Source organism: Carassius gibelio, chromosome B19 (assembly GCF_023724105.1).
Source record: "Carassius gibelio isolate Cgi1373 ecotype wild population from Czech Republic chromosome B19, carGib1.2-hapl.c, whole genome shotgun sequence".
NCBI lineage: Eukaryota > Metazoa > Chordata > Actinopteri > Cypriniformes > Cyprinidae > Carassius > Carassius gibelio.
Genome location: NC_068414.1, coordinates 44,755 through 58,750, shown reverse-complemented (window position 1 = coordinate 58,750; position 13,996 = coordinate 44,755). Strand labels below are relative to the sequence as shown.

At 47.9% G+C, this 13,996-nt stretch overlaps 23 non-coding genes across 23 annotated transcripts; 18 read left to right on the top strand and 5 right to left on the bottom strand.

The window, feature by feature from the left end:
* The first annotated feature begins 2,024 nt into the window (after positions 1-2,024).
* On the top strand, positions 2,025-2,096 carry trnap-ugg (transfer RNA proline (anticodon UGG)). Its single transcript has one exon. It is a non-coding gene; the product is annotated as a tRNA-Pro (tRNA).
* A 97-nt stretch (positions 2,097-2,193) lies between these two features.
* trnai-aau (transfer RNA isoleucine (anticodon AAU)) lies at positions 2,194-2,267 on the top strand. The gene has a single exon. It is a non-coding gene; the product is annotated as a tRNA-Ile (tRNA).
* Positions 2,268-2,373: 106 nt separating this feature from the next.
* trnaf-gaa (transfer RNA phenylalanine (anticodon GAA)) lies at positions 2,374-2,446 on the top strand. Its single transcript has one exon. It is a non-coding gene; the product is annotated as a tRNA-Phe (tRNA).
* A 135-nt stretch (positions 2,447-2,581) lies between these two features.
* Positions 2,582-2,653, top strand: trnaq-uug (transfer RNA glutamine (anticodon UUG)). Its single transcript has one exon. It is a non-coding gene; the product is annotated as a tRNA-Gln (tRNA).
* Positions 2,654-3,509: 856 nt separating this feature from the next.
* trnaa-agc (transfer RNA alanine (anticodon AGC)) lies at positions 3,510-3,582 on the bottom strand. The gene has a single exon. It is a non-coding gene; the product is annotated as a tRNA-Ala (tRNA).
* Positions 3,583-4,518: 936 nt separating this feature from the next.
* On the top strand, positions 4,519-4,590 carry trnap-ugg (transfer RNA proline (anticodon UGG)). Its single transcript has one exon. It is a non-coding gene; the product is annotated as a tRNA-Pro (tRNA).
* A 97-nt stretch (positions 4,591-4,687) lies between these two features.
* On the top strand, positions 4,688-4,761 carry trnai-aau (transfer RNA isoleucine (anticodon AAU)). The gene has a single exon. It is a non-coding gene; the product is annotated as a tRNA-Ile (tRNA).
* Positions 4,762-4,867: 106 nt separating this feature from the next.
* trnaf-gaa (transfer RNA phenylalanine (anticodon GAA)) lies at positions 4,868-4,940 on the top strand. The gene has a single exon. It is a non-coding gene; the product is annotated as a tRNA-Phe (tRNA).
* Positions 4,941-5,075: 135 nt separating this feature from the next.
* trnaq-uug (transfer RNA glutamine (anticodon UUG)) lies at positions 5,076-5,147 on the top strand. The gene has a single exon. It is a non-coding gene; the product is annotated as a tRNA-Gln (tRNA).
* Positions 5,148-6,003: 856 nt separating this feature from the next.
* trnaa-agc (transfer RNA alanine (anticodon AGC)) lies at positions 6,004-6,076 on the bottom strand. The gene has a single exon. It is a non-coding gene; the product is annotated as a tRNA-Ala (tRNA).
* Positions 6,077-7,012: 936 nt separating this feature from the next.
* Positions 7,013-7,084, top strand: trnap-ugg (transfer RNA proline (anticodon UGG)). The gene has a single exon. It is a non-coding gene; the product is annotated as a tRNA-Pro (tRNA).
* Positions 7,085-7,181: 97 nt separating this feature from the next.
* On the top strand, positions 7,182-7,255 carry trnai-aau (transfer RNA isoleucine (anticodon AAU)). Its single transcript has one exon. It is a non-coding gene; the product is annotated as a tRNA-Ile (tRNA).
* Positions 7,256-7,361: 106 nt separating this feature from the next.
* Positions 7,362-7,434, top strand: trnaf-gaa (transfer RNA phenylalanine (anticodon GAA)). The gene has a single exon. It is a non-coding gene; the product is annotated as a tRNA-Phe (tRNA).
* A 135-nt stretch (positions 7,435-7,569) lies between these two features.
* Positions 7,570-7,641, top strand: trnaq-uug (transfer RNA glutamine (anticodon UUG)). The gene has a single exon. It is a non-coding gene; the product is annotated as a tRNA-Gln (tRNA).
* Positions 7,642-8,497: 856 nt separating this feature from the next.
* trnaa-agc (transfer RNA alanine (anticodon AGC)) lies at positions 8,498-8,570 on the bottom strand. The gene has a single exon. It is a non-coding gene; the product is annotated as a tRNA-Ala (tRNA).
* Positions 8,571-9,506: 936 nt separating this feature from the next.
* trnap-ugg (transfer RNA proline (anticodon UGG)) lies at positions 9,507-9,578 on the top strand. The gene has a single exon. It is a non-coding gene; the product is annotated as a tRNA-Pro (tRNA).
* Positions 9,579-9,675: 97 nt separating this feature from the next.
* On the top strand, positions 9,676-9,749 carry trnai-aau (transfer RNA isoleucine (anticodon AAU)). Its single transcript has one exon. It is a non-coding gene; the product is annotated as a tRNA-Ile (tRNA).
* A 755-nt stretch (positions 9,750-10,504) lies between these two features.
* Positions 10,505-10,577, bottom strand: trnaa-agc (transfer RNA alanine (anticodon AGC)). The gene has a single exon. It is a non-coding gene; the product is annotated as a tRNA-Ala (tRNA).
* A 935-nt stretch (positions 10,578-11,512) lies between these two features.
* On the top strand, positions 11,513-11,584 carry trnap-ugg (transfer RNA proline (anticodon UGG)). Its single transcript has one exon. It is a non-coding gene; the product is annotated as a tRNA-Pro (tRNA).
* Positions 11,585-11,681: 97 nt separating this feature from the next.
* Positions 11,682-11,755, top strand: trnai-aau (transfer RNA isoleucine (anticodon AAU)). The gene has a single exon. It is a non-coding gene; the product is annotated as a tRNA-Ile (tRNA).
* Positions 11,756-11,861: 106 nt separating this feature from the next.
* Positions 11,862-11,934, top strand: trnaf-gaa (transfer RNA phenylalanine (anticodon GAA)). The gene has a single exon. It is a non-coding gene; the product is annotated as a tRNA-Phe (tRNA).
* A 135-nt stretch (positions 11,935-12,069) lies between these two features.
* On the top strand, positions 12,070-12,141 carry trnaq-uug (transfer RNA glutamine (anticodon UUG)). Its single transcript has one exon. It is a non-coding gene; the product is annotated as a tRNA-Gln (tRNA).
* An 856-nt stretch (positions 12,142-12,997) lies between these two features.
* trnaa-agc (transfer RNA alanine (anticodon AGC)) lies at positions 12,998-13,070 on the bottom strand. Its single transcript has one exon. It is a non-coding gene; the product is annotated as a tRNA-Ala (tRNA).
* Positions 13,071-13,996: the final 926 nt, after the last annotated feature.

Here is a 13,996-nt window from a genome sequence, read left to right as displayed (position 1 = left end):
CCCACTCTTTTCCGTTTTTTGAGGCGGGCCAGTGACCAAAAATCACTGGGTTCCAACTTCTCTGTATAACTGCTTCCCCACTGCCACGGAGCTATCTGTTTCCCAGTTGGCCACCAAACAAGCAGTTTCGGTTCCATGGTGTAATGGTCAGCACTCTGGGCTTTGAATCCAGCGATCTGAAAAGAAAAAAACAGCACTAGGTTGTCACTGGTGACAGTCTTTGTGGCCCTGTGAGCAACGGCTGCTCCAGGTAAGGTTTCATGGTGTAATGGTTAGCACTCTGAATCCAGTGATCCGAGTTCAAATTGCGGTGGGACCACTTTTTGCAACCAATTTGCGCAGGACCATGTCTGAAATACTTTTTGGCAGCTTTGAGTCCAAAAAAATTAACTAACGTAGAGACTGTGGCAGCATTGCATCGATGCCCAGTCGGTCTCTTTAGGGCACTGGTTCTCGAACCTGTCCTGGAGGCACCCTGCCCTGCACAGTTTGATTGTCTGCCTTATTAGACACACCCAAATAAGGTCTTGCGGTCTCTATCAATGAGTTGATGATTTGAAACAGGTGTGATAGATGAGGGAAACATTCAAAATGTGTAGGGCAGGGGTGCCTCCAGGACAGGTTTGAAAACCACTGCTTTAGGGAACTGTGTGTAAAATGGCAATGTTTTGCAACCAATTTGCACAGGACCATGTCTGAAATACTTTTTGGCAGCTGTGAGCCCCAAAAAAAGCTAACGTGGGAGTGTCGCAGCATTGCGTCAGTGCTCAGTCGGTCTCTTTAGGGCAATGGTTTTCAAACCTTTCCTGGAGGCAACCCTGTCCTGAACATTTCGTATGTCTCCCTTATTAGACACACCCAAATCAGGTCTTGCAGTCTCTATTAATGAGCTGATGATTTGAAACTGGTGTGTTAGATGAGGGGAAATGCAAAATGTGCAGGGCAGGGATGCCTCCAGGACAGGATTGAAAACCACTGATTTAGGGATGTGTGAGTAAAAGGGCAGGAGCCAACTTGGAGAATGCGGGCATCGATCCCGCTACCTCTCGCATGCTAAGCGAGCGCTCTACCATTTGAGCTAATTACCCTGGCCTTTCAAGAATGACGAGCATAGCTGCGAATGACCGGCTTGATGCAAAGAGGCCGTCCCTCCTCTGGGCTTGCACCTTTGCACTGGCCGCGATTGTGTTGTCGAATTAACAAAGAGATTTAGCTTTTGTGTTAAAGGACCTTCTCGGTCTTGTTACGCCAGTATGCATGTGCGGATTCTTGTATTATGCAGACCACCTTGCATCACTCGGGTCACGCAGACAACTTCTCACCTCTTTTTCTCACACTGACTTAAAGAATAAGGAAGCGGTTCTCCATTCCAGTCCTCGCTCCCCAAAGGTCTGCATATTTTGCATGTCTCTCTTTGTTAGCACACCTGATTTGGATAATCAGCTCATTAGAAGTGAGCTCCTTGCGATTGACATGGTCCCTACACAGTGTTCATTGCTCCCCACTCCCTGAGCAGGGGAAATCCGTCGAAGTTTACTTCACTTTGGAACATTGGTTCACGGATTTGCGCTGCGCAACGTCTTCACACATGGACAAGTGTGACATCATATACCTCTGTATACCTCTGTACACCTCTGTGTTAGTCACTTTGAACTGAACGTACACATACGCTCTGAACTTGAATCACGGAGGGATGTCATGTGATGTCCACTTCTCAGGGCACTTACGTTTGAATGGAACAAATGTCTGAAGCTATACGAGAAACATACAAAATCTGAAGAGCAGGGGGCTCGAGGACTGGAATTGAGAACCGCTGGTCTAAGTGACATCTGACAGTTTCAGCTGTCCTCCCTAACATCCCTCTACATGTTAGATACAGCCACATTTTTAGGTCAGTTAAGAGGCCAACTTGCGTTCGTTAGCCTTTAACACTGTCTCGAGGTCTTTGATTGCTTCCACGTTAGTTCATGTTCCTTCTTTTATTGATGCTGCAGTAGCTCTTTTTTCTCGGCCCAGCACAGGAAGGCTCGTTGGTCTAGGGGTATGATTCTCGCTTTGGGTGCGAGAGGTCCCGGGTTCAAATCCCGGACGAGCCCTTGGTCGCAATAAAACGTGAAGCTTTGTGGTCTCATTGCGTTCCCTAACATTGAGGCAGTTTTTTATTCAATCGGGTAGAGACAGATGGCTAAGGGAGGCCGGTTAGCTCAGATGGTTAGAGCGTGGTGCTAATAACGCCAAGGTCGCGGGTTCGATCCCCGTACTGGCCAGCTGTTTTTATTGTCTGGGGGCTCATCTCTGCTCTGCTCTTCTCCTGTGACAAAGAGTAGGGTGATCTCACTGAAATCGCTGCTTGCTAAGCAGGAGCTTGTTGTGGCCGAAATAGCTCAGTTGGGAGAGCGTTAGACTGAAGATCTAAAGGTCCCTGGTTCGATCCCGGGTTTCGGCAAAATCTCCCACTCTTTTCCGTTTTTTGAGGCGGGCCAGTGACCAAAAATAACTGGGTTCCAACTTCTCTGTATAACTGCTTCACCACTGCCACGGAACTATCTGTTTCCCAGTTGGCCACCAAACAAGCAGTTTCGGTTCCATGGTGTAATGGTCAGCACTCTGGGCTTTGAATCCAGCGATCTGAGTTCGAATCTCGGTGGAACCTGTGTGCTTTCTTGCCGCAGGAAAAGATAAAAACAGCACTAGGTTGTCACTGGTGACAGTCTTTGTGGCCCTGTGAGCAACGGCTGCTCCAGGTAAGGTTTCATGGTGTAATGGTTAGCACTCTGAATCCAGTGATCCGAGTTCAAATTGCGGTGGGACCACTTTTTGCAACCAATTTGCGCAGGACCATGTCTGAAATACTTTTTGGCAGCTTTGAGTCCAAAAAAATTAACTAACGTAGAGACTGTGGCAGCATTGCATCGATGCCCAGTCGGTCTCTTTAGGGCACTGGTTCTCGAACCTGTCCTGGAGGCACCCTGCCCTGCACAGTTTGATTGTCTGCCTTATTAGACACACCCAAATAAGGTCTTGCGGTCTCTATCAATGAGTTGATGATTTGAAACAGGTGTGATAGATGAGGGAAACATTCAAAATGTGTTGGGCAGGGGTGCCTCCAGGACAGGTTTGAAAACCACTGCTTTAGGGAACTGTGTGTAAAATGGCAATGTTTTGCAACCAATTTGCACAGGACCATGTCTGAAATACTTTTTGGCAGCTGTGAGCCCCAAAAAAAGCTAACGTGGGAGTGTCGCAGCATTGCGTCAGTGCTCAGTCGGTCTCTTTAGGGCAATGGTTTTCAAACCTTTCCTGGAGGCAACCCTGTCCTGAACATTTCGTATGTCTCCCTTATTAGACACACCCAAATCAGGTCTTGCAGTCTCTATTAATGAGCTGATGATTTGAAACTGGTGTGTTAGATGAGGGGAAATGCAAAATGTGCAGGGCAGGGATGCCTCCAGGACAGGATTGAAAACCACTGATTTAGGGATGTGTGAGTAAAAGGGCAGGAGCCAACTTGGAGAATGCGGGCATCGATCCCGCTACCTCTCGCATGCTAAGCGAGCGCTCTACCATTTGAGCTAATTCCCCTGGCCTTTCAAGAATGACGAGCATAGCTGCGAATGACCGGCTTGATGCAAAGAGGCCGTCCCTCCTCTGGGCTTGCACCTTTGCACTGGCCGCGATTGTGTTGTCGAATTAACAAAGAGATTTAGCTTTTGTGTTAAAGGACCTTCTCGGTCTTGTTACGCCAGTATGCATGTGCGGATTCTTGTATTATGCAGACCACCTTGCATCACTCGGGTCACGCAGACAACTTCTCACCTCTTTTTCTCACACTGACTTAAAGAATAAGGAAGCGGTTCTCCATTCCAGTCCTCGCTCCCCAAAGGTCTGCATATTTTGCATGTCTCTCTTTGTTAGCACACCTGATTTGGATAATCAGCTCATTAGAAGTGAGCTCCTTGCGATTGACATGGTCCCTACACAGTGTTCATTGCTCCCCACTCCCTGAGCAGGGGAAATCCGTCGAAGTTTACTTCACTTTGGAACATTGGTTCACGGATTTGCGCTGCGCAACGTCTTCACACATGGACAAGTGTGACATCATATACCTCTGTATACCTCTGTACACCTCTGTGTTAGTCACTTTGAACTGAACGTACACATACGCTCTGAACTTGAATCACGGAGGGATGTCATGTGATGTCCACTTCTCAGGGCACTTACGTTTGAATGGAACAAATGTCTGAAGCTATACGAGAAACATACAAAATCTGAAGAGCAGGGGGCTCGAGGACTGGAATTGAGAACCGCTGGTCTAAGTGACATCTGACAGTTTCAGCTGTCCTCCCTAACATCCCTCTACATGTTAGATACAGCCACATTTTTAGGTCAGTTAAGAGGCCAACTTGCGTTCGTTAGCCTTTAACACTGTCTCGAGGTCTTTGATTGCTTCCACGTTAGTTCATGTTCCTTCTTTTATTGATGCTGCAGTAGCTCTTTTTTCTCGGCCCAGCGCAGGAAGGCTCGTTGGTCTAGGGGTATGATTCTCGCTTTGGGTGCGAGAGGTCCCGGGTTCAAATCCCGGACGAGCCCTTGGTCGCGATAAAACGTGAAGCTTTGTAGTCTCATTGCGTTCACTAACATTGAGGCAGTTTTTTATTCAATCGGGTAGAGACAGATGGCTAAGGGAGGCCGGTTAGCTCAGATGGTTAGGGCGTGGTGCTAATAACGCCAAGGTCGCGGGTTCGATCCCCGTACTGGCCAGCTGTTTTTATTGTCTGGGGGCTCATCTCTGCTCTGCTCTTCTCCTGTGACAAAGAGTAGGGTGATCTCACTGAAATCCCTGCTTGCTAAGCAGGAGCTTGTTGTGGCCGAAATAGCTCAGTTGGGAGAGCGTTAGACTGAAGATCTAAAGGTCCCTGGTTCGATCCCGGGTTTCGGCAAAATCTCCCACTCTTTTCCGTTTTTTGAGGCGGGCCAGTGACCAAAAATCACTGGGTTCCAACTTCTCTGTATAACTGCTTCCCCACTGCCACGGAGCTATCTGTTTCCCAGTTGGCCACCAAACAAGCAGTTTCGGTTCCATGGTGTAATGGTCAGCACTCTGGGCTTTGAATCCAGCGATCTGAGTTCGAATCTCGGTGGAACCTGTGTGCTTTCTTGCCGCAGGAAAAGATAAAAACAGCACTAGGTTGTCACTGGTGACAGTCTTTGTGGCCCTGTGAGCAACGGCTGCTCCAGGTAAGGTTTCATGGTGTAATGGTTAGCACTCTGAATCCAGTGATCCGAGTTCAAATTGCGGTGGGACCACTTTTTGCAACCAATTTGCGCAGGACCATGTCTGAAATACTTTTTGGCAGCTTTGAGTCCAAAAAAATTAACTAACGTAGAGACTGTGGCAGCATTGCATCGATGCCCAGTCGGTCTCTTTAGGGCACTGGTTCTCGAACCTGTCCTGGAGGGACCCTGCCCTGCACAGTTTGATTGTCTGCCTTATTAGACACACCCAAATAAGGTCTTGCGGTCTCTATCAATGAGTTGATGATTTGAAACAGGTGTGATAGATGAGGGAAACATTCAACATGTGTAGGGCAGGGGTGCCTCCAGGACAGGTTTGAAAACCACTGCTTTAGGGAACTGTGTGTAAAATGGCAATGTTTTGCAACCAATTTGCACAGGGCCATGTCTGAAATACTTTTTGGCAGCTGTGAGCCCCAAAAAAAGCTAACGTGGGAGTGTCGCAGCATTGCGTCAGTGCTCAGTCGGTCTCTTTAGGGCAATGGTTTTCAAACCTTTCCTGGAGGCAACCCTGTCCTGAACATTTCGTATGTCTCCCTTATTAGACACACCCAAATCAGGTCTTGCAGTCTCTATTAATGAGCTGATGATTTGAAACTGGTGTGTTAGATGAGGGGAAATGCAAAATGTGCAGGGCAGGGATGCCTCCAGGACAGGATTGAAAACCACTGATTTAGGGATGTGTGAGTAAAAGGGCAGGAGCCAACTTGGAGAATGCGGGCATCGATCCCGCTACCTCTCGCATGCTAAGCGAGCGCTCTACCATTTGAGCTAATTCCCCTGGCCTTTCAAGAATGACGAGCATAGCTGCGAATGACCGGCTTGATGCAAAGAGGCCGTCCCTCCTCTGGGCTTGCACCTTTGCACTGGCCGCGATTGTGTTGTCGAATTAACAAAGAGATTTAGCTTTTGTGTTAAAGGACCTTCTCGGTCTTGTTACGCCCGTATGCATGTGCGGATTCTTGTATTATGCAGACCACCTTGCATCACTCGGGTCACGCAGACAACTTCTCACCTCTTTTTCTCACACTGACTTAAAGAATAAGGAAGCGGTTCTCCATTCCAGTCCTCGCTCCCCAAAGGTCTGCATATTTTGCATGTCTCTCTTTGTTAGCACACCTGATTTGGATAATCAGCTCATTAGAAGTGAGCTCCTTGCGATTGACATGGTCCCTACACAGTGTTCATTGCTCCCCACTCCCTGAGCAGGGGAAATCCGTCGAAGTTTACTTCACTTTGGAACATTGGTTCACGGATTTGCGCTGCGCAACGTCTTCACACATGGACAAGTGTGACATCATATACCTCTGTATACCTCTGTACACCTCTGTGTTAGTCACTTTGAACTGAACGTACACATACGCTCTGAACTTGAATCACGGAGGGATGTCATGTGATGTCCACTTCTCAGGGCACTTACGTTTGAATGGAACAAATGTCTGAAGCTATACGAGAAACATACAAAATCTGAAGAGCAGGGGGCTCGAGGACTGGAATTGAGAACCGCTGGTCTAAGTGACATCTGACAGTTTCAGCTGTCCTCCCTAACATCCCTCTACATGTTAGATACAGCCACATTTTTAGGTCAGTTAAGAGGCCAACTTGCGTTCGTTAGCCTTTAACACTGTCTCGAGGTCTTTGATTGCTTCCACGTTAGTTCATGTTCCTTCTTTTATTGATGCTGCAGTAGCTCTTTTTTCTCGGCCCAGCACAGGAAGGCTCGTTGGTCTAGGGGTATGATTCTCGCTTTGGGTGCGAGAGGTCCCGGGTTCAAATCCCGGACGAGCCCTTGGTCGCGATAAAACGTGAAGCTTTGTAGTCTCATTGCGTTCACTAACATTGAGGCAGTTTTTTATTCAATCGGGTAGAGACAGATGGCTAAGGGAGGCCGGTTAGCTCAGATGGTTAGAGCGTGGTGCTAATAACGCCAAGGTCGCGGGTTCGATCCCCGTACTGGCCAGCTGTTTTTATTGTCTGGGGGCTCATCTCTGCTCTGCTCTTCTCCTGTGACAAAGAGTAGGGTGATCTCACTGAAATCCCTGCTTGCTAAGCAGGAGCTTGTTGTGGCCGAAATAGCTCAGTTGGGAGAGCGTTAGACTGAAGATCTAAAGGTCCCTGGTTCGATCCCGGGTTTCGGCAAAATCTCCCACTCTTTTCCGTTTTTTGAGGCGGGCCAGTGACCAAAAATCACTGGGTTCCAACTTCTCTGTATAACTGCTTCCCCACTGCCACGGAGCTATCTGTTTCCCAGTTGGCCACCAAACAAGCAGTTTCGGTTCCATGGTGTAATGGTCAGCACTCTGGGCTTTGAATCCAGCGATCTGAGTTCGAATCTCGGTGGAACCTGTGTGCTTTCTTGCCGCAGGAAAAGATAAAAACAGCACTAGGTTGTCACTGGTGACAGTCTTTGTGGCCCTGTGAGCAACGGCTGCTCCAGGTAAGGTTTCATGGTGTAATGGTTAGCACTCTGAATCCAGTGATCCGAGTTCAAATTGCGGTGGGACCACTTTTTGCAACCAATTTGCGCAGGACCATGTCTGAAATACTTTTTGGCAGCTTTGAGTCCAAAAAAATTAACTAACGTAGAGACTGTGGCAGCATTGCATCGATGCCCAGTCGGTCTCTTTAGGGCACTGGTTCTCGAACCTGTCCTGGAGGGACCCTGCCCTGCACAGTTTGATTGTCTGCCTTATTAGACACACCCAAATAAGGTCTTGCGGTCTCTATCAATGAGTTGATGATTTGAAACAGGTGTGATAGATGAGGGAAACATTCAACATGTGTAGGGCAGGGGTGCCTCCAGGACAGGTTTGAAAACCACTGCTTTAGGGAACTGTGTGTAAAATGGCAATGTTTTGCAACCAATTTGCACAGGGCCATGTCTGAAATACTTTTTGGCAGCTGTGAGCCCCAAAAAAAGCTAACGTGGGAGTGTCGCAGCATTGCGTCAGTGCTCAGTCGGTCTCTTTAGGGCAATGGTTTTCAAACCTTTCCTGGAGGCAACCCTGTCCTGAACATTTCGTATGTCTCCCTTATTAGACACACCCAAATCAGGTCTTGCAGTCTCTATTAATGAGCTGATGATTTGAAACTGGTGTGTTAGATGAGGGGAAATGCAAAATGTGCAGGGCAGGGATGCCTCCAGGACAGGATTGAAAACCACTGATTTAGGGATGTGTGAGTAAAAGGGCAGGAGCCAACTTGGAGAATGCGGGCATCGATCCCGCTACCTCTCGCATGCTAAGCGAGCGCTCTACCATTTGAGCTAATTCCCCTGGCCTTTCAAGAATGACGAGCATAGCTGCGAATGACCGGCTTGATGCAAAGAGGCCGTCCCTCCTCTGGGCTTGCACCTTTGCACTGGCCGCGATTGTGTTGTCGAATTAACAAAGAGATTTAGCTTTTGTGTTAAAGGACCTTCTCGGTCTTGTTACGCCCGTATGCATGTGCGGATTCTTGTATTATGCAGACCACCTTGCATCACTCGGGTCACGCAGACAACTTCTCACCTCTTTTTCTCACACTGACTTAAAGAATAAGGAAGCGGTTCTCCATTCCAGTCCTCGCTCCCCAAAGGTCTGCATATTTTGCATGTCTCTCTTTGTTAGCACACCTGATTTGGATAATCAGCTCATTAGAAGTGAGCTCCTTGCGATTGACATGGTCCCTACACAGTGTTCATTGCTCCCCACTCCCTGAGCAGGGGAAATCCGTCGAAGTTTACTTCACTTTGGAACATTGGTTCACGGATTTGCGCTGCGCAACGTCTTCACACATGGACAAGTGTGACATCATATACCTCTGTATACCTCTGTACACCTCTGTGTTAGTCACTTTGAACTGAACGTACACATACGCTCTGAACTTGAATCACGGAGGGATGTCATGTGATGTCCACTTCTCAGGGCACTTACGTTTGAATGGAACAAATGTCTGAAGCTATACGAGAAACATACAAAATCTGAAGAGCAGGGGGCTCGAGGACTGGAATTGAGAACCGCTGGTCTAAGTGACATCTGACAGTTTCAGCTGTCCTCCCTAACATCCCTCTACATGTTAGATACAGCCACATTTTTAGGTCAGTTAAGAGGCCAACTTGCGTTCGTTAGCCTTTAACACTGTCTCGAGGTCTTTGATTGCTTCCACGTTAGTTCATGTTCCTTCTTTTATTGATGCTGCAGTAGCTCTTTTTTCTCGGCCCAGCACAGGAAGGCTCGTTGGTCTAGGGGTATGATTCTCGCTTTGGGTGCGAGAGGTCCCGGGTTCAAATCCCGGACGAGCCCTTGGTCGCGATAAAACGTGAAGCTTTGTAGTCTCATTGCGTTCACTAACATTGAGGCAGTTTTTTATTCAATCGGGTAGAGACAGATGGCTAAGGGAGGCCGGTTAGCTCAGATGGTTAGAGCGTGGTGCTAATAACGCCAAGGTCGCGGGTTCGATCCCCGTACTGGCCAGCTGTTTTTATTGTCTGGGGGCTCATCTCTGCTCTGCTCTTCTCCTGTGACAAAGAGTAGGGTGATCTCACTGAAATCCCTGCTTGCTAAGCAGGAGCTTGTTGTGGCCGAAATAGCTCAGTTGGGAGAGCGTTAGACTGAAGATCTAAAGGTCCCTGGTTCGATCCAGTCGGTCTCTTTAGGGCACTGGTTTTCAAACCTGTCCTGGAGGCACCCTGCCCTGCACAGTTTGATTGTCTGCCTTATTAGACACACCCAAATAAGGTCTTGCGGTCTCTATCAATGAGTTGATGATTTGAAACAGGTGTGATAGATGAGGGAAACATTCAAAATGTGTAGGGCAGGGGTGCCTCCAGGACAGGTTTGAAAACCACTGCTTTAGGGAACTGTGTGTAAAATGGCAATGTTTTGCAACCAATTTGCACAGGACCATGTCTGAAATACTTTTTGGCAGCTGTGAGCCCCAAAAAAAGCTAACGTGGGAGTGTCGCAGCATTGCGTCAGTGCTCAGTCGGTCTCTTTAGGGCAATGGTTTTCAAACCTTTCCTGGAGGCAACCCTGTCCTGAACATTTCGTATGTCTCCCTTATTAGACACACCCAAATCAGGTCTTGCAGTCTCTATTAATGAGCTGATGATTTGAAACTGGTGTGTTAGATGAGGGGAAATGCAAAATGTGCAGGGCAGGGATGCCTCCAGGACAGGATTGAAAACCACTGATTTAGGGATGTGTGAGTAAAAGGGCAGGAGCCAACTTGGAGAATGCGGGCATCGATCCCGCTACCTCTCGCATGCTAAGCGAGCGCTCTACCATTTGAGCTAATTCCCCTGGCCTTTCAAGAATGACGAGCATAGCTGCGAATGACCGGCTTGATGCAAAGAGGCCGTCCCTCCTCTGGGCTTGCACCTTTGCACTGGCCGCGATTGTGTTGTCGAATTAACAAAGAGATTTAGCTTTTGTGTTAAAGGACCTTCTCGGTCTTGTTACGCCAGTATGCATGTGCGGATTCTTGTATTATGCAGACCACCTTGCATCACTCGGGTCACACAGACAACTTCTCACCTCTTTTTCTCACACTGACTTAAAGAATAAGGAAGCGGTTCTCCATTCCAGTCCTCGCTCCCCAAAGGTCTGCATATTTTGCATGTCTCTCTTTGTTAGCACACCTGATTTGGATAATCAGCTCATTAGAAGTGAGCTCCTTGCGATTGACATGGTCCCTACACAGTGTTCATTGCTCCCCACTCCCTGAGCAGGGGAAATCCGTCGAAGTTTACTTCACTTAGGAACATTGGTTCACGGATTTGCGCTGCGCAACGTCTTCACACATGGACAAGTGTGACATCATATACCTCTGTATACCTCTGTACACCTCTGTGTTAGTCACTTTGAACTGAACGTACACATACGCTCTGAACTTGAATCACGGAGGGATGTCATGTGATGTCCACTTCTCAGGGCACTTACGTTTGAATGGAACAAATGTCTGAAGCTATACGAGAAACATACAAAATCTGAAGAGCAGGGGCTCGAGGACTGGAATTGAGAACCGCTGGTCTAAGTGTCATCTGACAGTTTCAGCTGTCCTCCCTAACATCCCTCTACATGTTAGATACAGCCACATTTTTAGGTCAGTTAAGAGGCCAACTTGCGTTCGTTAGCCTTTAACACTGTCTCGAGGTCTTTGATTGCTTCCACGTTAGTTCATGTTCCTTCTTTTATTGATGCTGCAGTAGCTCTTTTTTCTCGGCCCAGCGCAGGAAGGCTCGTTGGTCTAGGGGTATGATTCTCGCTTTGGGTGCGAGAGGTCCCGGGTTCAAATCCCGGACGAGCCCTTGGTCGCGATAAAACGTGAAGCTTTGTGGTCTCATTGCGTTCCCTAACATTGAGGCAGTTTTTTATTCAATCGGGTAGAGACAGATGGCTAAGGGAGGCCGGTTAGCTCAGATGGTTAGAGCGTGGTGCTAATAACGCCAAGGTCGCGGGTTCGATCCCCGTACTGGCCAGCTGTTTTTATTGTCTGGGGGCTCATCTCTGCTCTGCTCTTCTCCTGTGACAAAGAGTAGGGTGATCTCACTGAAATCCCTGCTTGCTAAGCAGGAGCTTGTTGTGGCCGAAATAGCTCAGTTGGGAGAGCGTTAGACTGAAGATCTAAAGGTCCCTGGTTCGATCCCGGGTTTCGGCAAAATCTCCCACTCTTTTCCGTTTTTTGAGGCGGGCCAGTGACCAAAAATCACTGGGTTCCAACTTCTCTGTATAACTGCTTCCCCACTGCCACGGAGCTATCTGTTTCCCAGTTGGCCACCAAACAAGCAGTTTCGGTTCCATGGTGTAATGGTCAGCACTCTGGGCTTTGAATCCAGCGATCTGAGTTCGAATCTCGGTGGAACCTGTGTGCTTTCTTGCCGCAGGAAAAGATAAAAACAGCACTAGGTTGTCACTGGTGACAGTCTTTGTGGCCCTGTGAGCAACGGCTGCTCCAGGTAAGGTTTCATGGTGTAATGGTTAGCACTCTGAATCCAGTGATCCGAGTTCAAATTGCGGTGGGACCACTTTTTGCAACCAATTTGCGCAGGACCATGTCTGAAATACTTTTTGGCAGCTTTGAGTCCAAAAAAATTAACTAACGTAGAGACTGTGGCAGCATTGCATCGATGCCCAGTCGGTCTCTTTAGGGCACTGGTTCTCGAACCTGTCCTGGAGGCACCCTGCCTTGCACAGTTTGATTGTCTGCCTTATTAGACACACCCAAATAAGGTCTTGCGGTCTCTATCAATGAGTTGATGATTTGAAACAGGTGTGATAGATGAGGGAAACATTCAAAATGTGTAGGGCAGGGGTGCCTCCAGGACAGGTTTGAAAACCACTGCTTTAGGGAACTGTGTGTAAAATGGCAATGTTTTGCAACCAATTTGCACAGGACCATGTCTGAAATACTTTTTGGCAGCTGTGAGCCCCAAAAAAAGCTAACGTGGGAGTGTCGCAGCATTGCGTCAGTGCTCAGTCGGTCTCTTTAGGGCAATGGTTTTCAAACCTTTCCTGGAGGCAACCCTGTCCTGAACATTTCGTATGTCTCCCTTATTAGACACACCCAAATCAGGTCTTGCAGTCTCTATTAATGAGCTGATGATTTGAAACTGGTGTGTTAGATGAGGGGAAATGCAAAATGTGCAGGGCAGGGATGCCTCCAGGACAGGATTGAAAACCACTGATTTAGGGATGTGTGAGTAAAAGGGCAGGAGCCAACTTGGAGAATGCGGGCATCGATCCCGCTACCTCTCGCATGCTAAGCGAGCACTCTACCATTTGAGCTAATTCCCCTGGCCTTTCAAGAATGACGAGCATAGCTGCGAATGACCGGCTTGATGCAAAGAGGCCGTCCCTCCTCTGGGCTTGCACCTTTGCACTGACCGCGATTGTGTTGTCGAATTAACAAAGAGATTTAGCTTTTGTGTTAAAGGACCTTCTCGGTCTTGTTACGCCAGTATGCATGTGCGGATTCTTGTATTATGCAGACCACCTTGCATCACTCGGGTCACGCAGACAACTTCTCACCTCTTTTTCTCACACTGACTTAAAGAATAAGGAAGCGGTTCTCCATTCCAGTACTCGCTCCCCAAAGGTCTGCATATTTTGCATGTCTCTCTTTGTTAGCACACCTGATTTGGATAATCAGCTCATTAGAAGTGAGCTCCTTGCGATTGACATGGTCCCTACACAGTGTTCATTGCTCCCCACTCCCTGAGCAGGGGAAATCCGTCGAAGTTTACTTCACTTTGGAACATTGGTTCACGGATTTGCCCTGCGCAACGTCTTCACACATGGACAAGTGTGACATCATATACCTCTGTATACCTCTGTACACCTCTGTGTTAGTCACTTTGAACTGAACGTACACATACGCTCTGAACTTGAATCACGGAGGGATGTCATGTGATGTCCACTTCTCAGGGCACTTACGTTTGAATGGAACAAATGTCTGAAGCTATACGAGAAACATACAAAATCTGAAGAGCAGGGGGCTCGAGGACTGGAATTGAGAACCGCTGGTCTAAGTGACATCTGACAGTTTCAGCTGTCCTCCCTAACATCCCTCTACATGTTAGATACAGCCACATTTTTAGGTCAGTTAAGAGGCCAACTTGCGTTCGTTAGCCTTTAACACTGTCTCGAGGTCTTTGATTGCTTCCACGTTAGTTCATGTTCCTTCTTTTATTGATGCTGCAGTAGCTCTTTTTTCTCGGCCC